The sequence below is a fragment of the Hyperolius riggenbachi genome, chromosome 10 (genome assembly GCF_040937935.1).
Source record: "Hyperolius riggenbachi isolate aHypRig1 chromosome 10, aHypRig1.pri, whole genome shotgun sequence".
Classification (NCBI taxonomy): domain Eukaryota; kingdom Metazoa; phylum Chordata; class Amphibia; order Anura; family Hyperoliidae; genus Hyperolius; species Hyperolius riggenbachi.
In genome coordinates, this window is record NC_090655.1 from 267,463,487 (window position 1) to 267,471,538 (window position 8,052).

The 8,052-nt window shown below is 41.4% G+C and overlaps 1 pseudogene; it reads left to right on the forward strand.

The window, feature by feature from the left end:
- Positions 1-4,102, forward strand: part of LOC137537174 (zinc finger protein 585A-like) — a 44,890-nt pseudogene extending 40,788 nt beyond the window's left edge.
- Positions 4,103-8,052: the final 3,950 nt, after the last annotated feature.

Here is an 8,052-nt window from a genome sequence, read left to right on the forward strand (position 1 = left end):
TCACATGGGGGAGCTACTATCTTTCTTTCTCCTCTTTTTTTTTCTAAGAATGTATTGGCTTACCATTGTGTTCTTGTTATGGTATGTTCAAATGTTTTGTTATGTTGTATTTTGTGTGCAAAAACCAAAAATACAATAAAAATGTACCTGTTACAAAAAAATTATATGCAAAGTTATGCAGCTGCTGCATTCGGTCCATTTCCAAACTGCAAAAACTGCATCAACTTGGAATTCTCAGCAGCTCTCTGACCCTCCCTGATGATAATTGTTCCTCCCCTCAGAATTCTCTAACAGGAAGTGATGATGTTTCTCTATTTGCAGGGCGGAGTCCCGGCATCAGGAACCTCTCAGAGACTCGTCTCTCTGTATCCACAGACTGTACAACGGATGATGATGTCACTGGACAAGAGTCTCCTGCAGATATCCTGGTTACCCCAAATATTCCCCCAGACTCCCCTCACCTGTCTAACCCTGAGGGGCCTCATACCCAGCACAGCTCTCCTCCTGCTGGAAGGTCTTATTCCTGTTCCACATGTGGGAAATGTTTTGTTTGTAAATCACATCTTGTCATACATGAGAGATCACACACTGGTGAGAAGTCTTATTCATGTGCTGAGTGTGGGAAATGTTTTGTTTCTAAATCACATCTTGTCATACATGAGAGATCTCATACTGGTGTGAAGCCTTATTCATGTGCTGCATGTGGGAAATGTTTTGGGCATAAATTAATCCTTGTAAACCATGAGCGATCTCACACTGGTGAAAAGCCTTACAAATGTGCTGAGTGTGGGAAATGTTTTGCACAGAAATCAAGCCTCATCTTACATGAAAGATCCCACACTGGTGAAAAGCCCTATTCATGTGCTGAATGTGGGAAATGTTTTGGGTATAAATCAAGCCTTGTTTCACATGAAAAATCTCATACTGGTGAGAAGCCCTATTCTTGTGCTGAGTGTGGGAAATGTTTTAGGCATAAATCAGTCCTTGTAAAACATGAGCGATCGCACACTGGTGAAAAACCTTATACATGTGCTGAGTGTGGGAAATGTTTTTCACAGAAATCAAGCCTTATCACTCATGAAAGGTCCCACACTGGTGAAAAACCGTATTCATGTGCTGCATGTGGAAAATGTTTTGCACAGAAATCTTATCTTCTCACTCATAAAAGATCCCACACTGGTGAAGAGCCCTATAGATGTGCTGAGTGTGGGAAATGTTTTGCGAGTAACTCAAACCTTGTCATACATGAGAGATCTCATACTGGTGTGAAGCCCTATTCATGTGCTGAGTGTGGGAAATGTTTTGGGCATAAATCAGTCCTTGTAAATCATGAGCGATTGCACACTGGTGAGAAGCCTTATACATGTGCTGAGTGTGGGAAATGTTTTGCACAGAAATCAAGCCTTATCTTACATGACAGATCTCACACTGGTGAAAAGCCTTATACATGTGCTGAGTGTGGGAAATGTTTTGCACAGCAATCACAGCTTGTTAGTCATGAGAGATCTCACACAGGTGGAAAGCCCTATGCGTGTGCTGAGTGAGGGGAATGCTTTTGGCATAAATCAAACCTTGTCACACATGAGAGATCTCACACTGCGAAAAGCCCTATTTTCAGGTGCAGAGTGTGAGAAATTTCTTGGCTAAAAGTGTCCTGATAAACTTTGTCTATTTTTTTAGTTTATTTTTTTGCACAAAGAAGCATAATTACACAGTATACACAGAGGCTTCTTACATGGTACTCAGTGTATTGTTGGGTAAAGCTTTAAAGTTCCTGAACTGAGGTGACATAGTGAGATAAATATGGGCACATATAGTGCTAAGCCTAGTTAGAACTTGCCTGTGATCACTTTTTATATTTCTGATTGGAAGGGTTAATAAACCAGGGTTAATATCTATGCTAATGAGGCAGGTTCTGCAGTTGCATGCAGCCACGGCTCTCCTGAAGAGTAAATACAAGCGAAAACACTTTTTATATGGCTTATCAAACACTCCTGATAACAAGAGTGCTGAAAAGTGAATTATTTGTTTTTGTTGGGAGCTGACTGAACCAGAGTTTATGTCACACTGATATGGCTGCTTTGTACAATTGAGAGTCAGAAATTAACCCCCTTAAATTAAAAACAAGAAGGCGAGACTCCAAGAAAGCTCTTTATACAATTGTTATGTACCTAATGTGAGCTGCAGATGTGGGAATATTAGAAGCTCCCATTTATCCAGAATGAACTGAGGAAAGGAGATTTCCCTCTCTGTATTGTTTACAGTCATAAAAAAATATGTGAACCTTTTATTTTTGTGTGTTTTTTTGGCTGAGTTTCTACAGAGAGTTGAAACTGTAAATAAATGCAATGAAAATGAAGTCAAAATAAGAAATGTAACCCTCTTTTCTAAATAAATAGATCCCTACTTGTGGCCCTATAGACAGCGTTTGTACCCCAGCTCTTATGGGTGCTGTTGCCTTGTAGCTGGAAGCTAGCTTAGCCAGAGGCATTGTGGGTATTTGTATTATTCTGTCACCCTGGTGGGAAAGTATGGGGAGAATTAGCAGTGGAGGAGAGAGAATGGCTGCTGGTCACCAGAGATCTGGGCATGTGCAGAGAGATGCACCCCTCATTCATTACATTTCATGCTGAATATCCCCCCAGCCAGGCCTCCTACAGTCCCCCTATGTGTAGGGTAGGGAGGGGGCCCCGTGCCACTTCTGTGTAGCAATGCAGACCTCCAGCACCGCTTGTTCCCAGATATCACATATATACCAATCTAGGGGTCTGTAATTTGATATAGCAGCAGCTCGGGAGTCTCCTCCTCACCCTCAAGATGTGGAACTTCTCTAAAGAATAAGGGTGATGGGTAAACGCCAATGTCTCTGATTCTCAACAGAAGCGTGCAGCCCAATTCCACCTAGTACTTTGTATATTTATTTCTGATTATATTTTCAACATTATATATGTAATACTGTATATGATTGCTTAATAGTTTGGTTATTGATTTGATACTGACACCAAATAGATTGACAAATGTAATTCTGCAACTGGCGGGGCCCTTGCCAACAGTCACATCTGTCAAACATTTGTTTACTTCAAACGTCTCAACACATATTACATCCCCTGTTATAGAAGTCATTATAATTTATTATAATCATTCTAACTTCTATAAACCAATGTTTATATAGCACTCACATTGCCAATCACTCGCATATTTCCAAGGCTTAGGATATTCACTTTCTCCCTTTTCTCGACCTTGCTGGGAATTTCTTAATTTTAAATGTTCTAACAATTTGATATGTGATGCAGGTACTGTTTTTGTATACCAAATAATAAGGGCTTGTGCACACCGAGGGCATTTTGGGTTGTTTTTTCTTAGCTCCAGTGATTTTTAAAAATGCCCTGAAATCGCTAGTGCACCGATTCCTTATGGGACAGTTCATATCGGCGCGTTTCGTCCGCTTTCCGCTCAGCAAAGCGCTGCATGTACCATTTTGGAGACAATTTTGCTAAAAATGGAAGGTTTAGGAACAGCGCAAAATGCTCACAAATTGCATTATCCGGCGATTGCGGTCGCGCTTTTATGAATAAATACATTGTACTTCCGGGTGAAAGAGTTCACTTCCTGACTGACGGCTGGAAGTGAATAAGCGGAATTGCTCTGCAAAAGCGCTTTGTACAAAATCGTAGCGCGCAGTGGAGCGCCGGGAGGGGGAAAACGTGCAAAAAATCGAGAATCTCAGGAGTCAGTTATTTTGATTTTGAATGTGAACAAAGCTTTACAGGATGCAAGAGTATGTTTCCTGCTGCTGTAGTAACAAGTGTGTTTCCCCTGTTCTCTCCCCCTCCCTTACAGGATGCAAGAGTATGTTTCCTGCTGCTGTAGTAACAAGTGTGTTTCCCCTATTCTCTCCTCCTCCCTTACAGGATGCAAGAGTATGTATCCTGCTGCTGTAGTAACAAGTGGTTTCCCCTGTTCTCTCCCTCTCCCTTACAGGATGCAAGAGTATGTTTCCTGCTGCTGTAGTAACAAGTGTGTTTCCCCTGTTCTCTCCCCCTCCCTTACAGGATGCAAGAGTATGTTTCCTGCTGCTGTAGTAACAAGTGTGTTTCCCCTGTTCTCCCCCCCTCCCTTACAGGATGCAAGAGTATGTTTCCTGCTGCTGTAGTAACAAGTGTGTTTCCCCTGTTCTCTCCCCCTCCCTTACAGGATGCAAGAGTATGTTTCCTGCTGCTGTAGTAGCAAGTGTGTTTCCCCTGTTCTCTCCCCCTCCCTTACAGGATGCAAGAGTATGTTTCCTGCTGCTGTAGTAACAAGTGTGTTTCCCCTGTTCTCTCCCCCTCCCTTACAGGATGCAAGAGTATGTTTCCTGCTGCTGTAGTAACAAGTGTGTTTCCCCTGTTCTCCCCCCCTCCCTTACAGGATGCAAGAGTATGTTTCCTGCTGCTGTAGTAACAAGTGTGTTTCCCCTATTCTCTCCCCCTCCCTTACAGGATGCAAGAGCATGTTTCCTGCTGCTGTAGTAACAAGTGTGTTTCCCCCTATTCTTTTCATTGATTTTCTTGAATTATTTCAAAAATGTAACTTAAAATATTAACAATTGTATTCTACCTTCTTTCTGATAATTACATGTAATCTCTGCTGCCTGTAATTCAGTTCTTAAGATAGACTTGACAATAAACCTTTGTGGCTAATTATTTCCATTTTTTCACCCATTTTATGAAAATGTATTAATGTGTATCATACATATTGTAAAGAGAAACTGTTAACTTATTACATGTATGTACTTGTCTATGTAATATAACTCCTCCATACAAGCTTTAGGAATGAACTCAAGGGAAAAAAAACACGTTTGAATCACTTCCTAACTGGACCTTACTTAAAATGAACCTGAACTCTTGCACAAGACAGAAGGAAAACAGAGAAATGCACCCTGTATGTATTTAGAGAGTTTAGCCTGACTAATGCCCCCTCATTTGTGTCTAATCACAAGTTGTAATTTGATCTCTCCCCGTGTCACCTGACTGCCATTTTCAGGTAAGGCAGATAAGCTCATTTGAAAGCACAGGGTGGTAATATGTCTGCTTCCATGAAAGCAGGAAGGAGAAACAGTGCAGATTTATGTTCGGATTTGTAACAGCTGTAACAAAGAAATGTTTTCCTTTCAAGGTTATTATGCTGTTGCATGTATTTTAGAGCAGAGAGGAAGTTCTGAGTTGAGGTCCGCTTTAACCGCAAACCTTCTTTGTTCCTTATGTGTAATTATATCACTGTGTAAGTTAACTCTTTCATTTCTTACAACAAACAAACCTGTAAATATGATGACAAAACTGATACTCTTCTTAAATAAGCAAACAAATAACCTTGGGCTGAAAATGTAAACATGATGATAAATCTGACCTTTCAATGTCATTAATTTTTCATCCATAGTAAAATTATTATAAATATTAGCTGAAATAATAACAATGCACATCACTAATTGGAATTCCTGACATTGTTACAGGTATTGAAATGTGCTCCCTTCCAGCTATTGCTATAATTGTGGTGTTAATACATTCATCTTGATGGTATTCCTATCATTTATTTGCCCTCAGATCTGTATGATTTAATGATTAATCAAGCTATGTCTATTAAGGAGCCAATCAGAGCTCCGACACGTGTGAGCGGTTTCCTGTGTGTCAATTGATGTTCTAAATAAAGACTTGGCGCTTTTTACCCTTCCAACTGGTGTAGCGGGACATCCTTTTTGGAAATCTGGCTTTGAGATGTTTTGGATCCCTGGCTGCCAGCTGGATTTGCATTAGTGGTTGCAGCGGCTCTACCGCCTACCGAAGATTTAATGTATACCTGTATTTTTTAAATATGTTATACCTCTTTTAAAAGTTTGTGTTATTATTTGGAAATGTATAGCATATTCAGTTTGATCTTCCAAACATATCCTTGCCAACTGTGATCTTTGTTCACTATCAATCAATGTTAAAACTATATAATCGAAAATGTATTAATGCAGGACATGATACTAATGCAATTTGTATAATCATATTTTCCATCATCTGATTTAAATGTACATTTTATGTTATCTATGTAGCATTTTGCTTTCTGACAAGCCCTATTATCTCCAATCAGATTTCAAAGTTTCTATCTACAAATTGTTAATTATAGAATCAATAATACCTTCACCATCTAAAGTCCCTTCAGTAATGATTCAATCAAATTTGCAAAATAACATTGGCATAAAGGATATCTTCTGGACATTTTCCCTATCAAAATATTACGTTTCCAAACAATAAATCACACATTTACCTTCTATCAAAAAAGTAATTTGATCTAAAAATGATTACATTTCCCTTATAGAGCCTTTTTGTTTGTACAATGTTCCTCTGAATTTGTCACTATTGTATGGGAAATATCACAGAAACTGTAAAACTAACCCGGTTCTAAAACATAAACAATCTATAAGGCTTGGCAGGTTATGTCCACAATCAGTCTCTATGCCCCAATCTATTGCCTTGACTCTGAGCCCGACCCACAGTCTTCACCTATAGACAAGCCCCCACGTGAACAGTACGCTTGATTTGTCTCCTGGCTACAGTTACATCCAGGGCTTAACATGCAAGGCATACAGACTGAAGTAGAGTGAACAATAACCCCTCAGAACCCCACTGAGCTAGTATCATAACATTCACAAGTTCAATTATGAAAGTACATGAGAGGATGAGGGCCACAATGGTAGACACGTATGCAGCAGTATGGTAATGCACAGTCCAGGCAATATATAGATGTATTCAGGTAAGCAGAGTCCACGCAAAAGGCAAGAATGTCCAGGTAACAAGCAGAGTTCAGCCCAGGCAGCAAGCTAGAGTATCCAGGTAACAAGCAGAGATCGGTCCAGGCAGCAAGCAAGAGGTTTCCAGGTAACAAGCAGAGGTTGGTCCAGGCAACAAACAAGAGTAAAAGGTAAACAAGTCAAGGGTGAATAACAATTCAGCAGTCAGGATTCAAAGTGCGCACCCAGCAACTAGCCGCAGCTATGCTTTATCACGGGCGATGACTGGGAGCACTCAGGAAGCTTAAATATAACTCTCATCCAATCAGTGGCCGGCCACACTCATCCAATCAGAACACACAGCAGTAACCTGCCTAGGTGTCAGCTGTAACGTCAGCTGATACCGCACTGTTAACCTCCTTGCCAGTTATCGCGCAGGAGGATTGCTCTGGCCCTGCTGGGCCGATTTTCATAATTTTTTTTTCCCTACACGCAGCTAGCACTTTGCTAGCTGCATGTGGTACTCGATCGCCGACGCTACCCGCCCGATTTGCCGCTACCCGCCGAGCCGCCCCCCCCCCCCCCCCCAGACCCTTGCGCAGCCTGGCCAATCAGCGCCAGGCAGCGCTGAGGGGTGGATCGGCATTCCCTATGATGTCGGTGACGTCATCCCGCCCCATCCCGTTCTCAACGGGATTTCCTGCTTGCGCAGATCGCAGGCGGCGATCGAAGAAGCTAGGGGGATGCTGCTTGTCAGCGGCTATCATGTAGCTAGCGCTAGGCTAGCTACATGATTAAAAAAAATTTAAAAAAAAGTGCTGCGCTGCCCCTTGCCGCAACAATTGGACCGGCAAGGGGGTTAACTGACCACAGTCAGCTGACTATTGTTTACCTTTGTGGAGAGCACACTGGGAACGTGCCTTCCGCCTATCAAGATGTGCATCTTGCATTCCAGCAGTCGCGTCATCAATGGGGAACAAGCGCCGAGAACCCCCGAAGTAGCGCTTTCAGACCAGGTCTTGGCATTAACGCTCCTAGACACATGTAAGTTCCTTACACAATCTGACATAAAACATCAAAACAAGAATTTTTCATGTGTCGGTAAAGTTTTATGTGTTAGAGATTTTAGGTTTCACTTCTCCGGCTCAGTTCCTGTTATGTATTAGTTACGTAAAACTCAATGTAACTCATGAGAAGTTCATGAGAAAATATAAATCTATTTAATAATCTTCATACCTAAGCACTTCCGTTCCTCGCAAACTTCCGAAATGCCATTCATTTCTTTCAGCAATGGAAGCACG